At 42.7% G+C, this 606-nt stretch overlaps 1 non-coding gene across 1 annotated transcript; it reads left to right on the forward strand.

Moving 5' to 3' along the window:
* Window positions 1–247: 247 nt before the first annotated feature.
* On the forward strand, window positions 248–354 carry LOC147927124 (small nucleolar RNA R71). Its single transcript, XR_015583157.1, has one exon. It is a non-coding gene; the product is annotated as a small nucleolar RNA R71 (small nucleolar RNA).
* Window positions 355–606: the final 252 nt, after the last annotated feature.

Below are 606 nucleotides of genomic sequence, written 5' to 3' on the forward strand. Positions count from 1 at the left end.
GCTTATCCAATTTGTCATTGAGAGCATTCATATCTATCTTGTACTTTGCATCGTCCTCTCCAGTAGATCACACAATGCGATCATACTCCTCATTGTAGTGGCCATCAGATTGAGCTAAGTTCTCCACTAGATCCCAACCTTCATCAACATCTTTATTGAGGAAATTACCATTACTAGCAGTGTCCAGCAAATCCTGATCTTAGGGACTACACCTCGATACAGTGTACTTAGCAATGAAGCATTGCTGAAGCCATGATGAGGGCATCTGCTTGTGTATCACTTGAAACGTTCCCAAGCTTCACTGAACGTCTTATTGCTTTTCTGAACAAAGCTGGAGATGTCATTTCGCAGCCTTGCGGTTCTGGAGTTTGAGAAGAATTTGGCCAAAAATGCTTTTTTGCATGCTTCCCAAGTGGTTATGGACTCCTTGGGGAGTGATTTCTCCCATATGTATGCTTTGTCTCCCAAAGAAAATGGGAAAAGCCGGAGTATGAATTCATCTTCACTAACTCCATTGATCTTGGTGAGGCTACAGAGCCTATCAAACTCATCCAGATGGTCCAATGGGTCCTCCATTGGCAATCCATGAAACTTGTTGCTTTGTAT

Source organism: Camelina sativa, chromosome 15 (assembly GCF_030686135.1).
Source record: "Camelina sativa cultivar CO46 ecotype springtype chromosome 15, ASM3068613v1".
Classification (NCBI taxonomy): domain Eukaryota; kingdom Viridiplantae; phylum Streptophyta; class Magnoliopsida; order Brassicales; family Brassicaceae; genus Camelina; species Camelina sativa.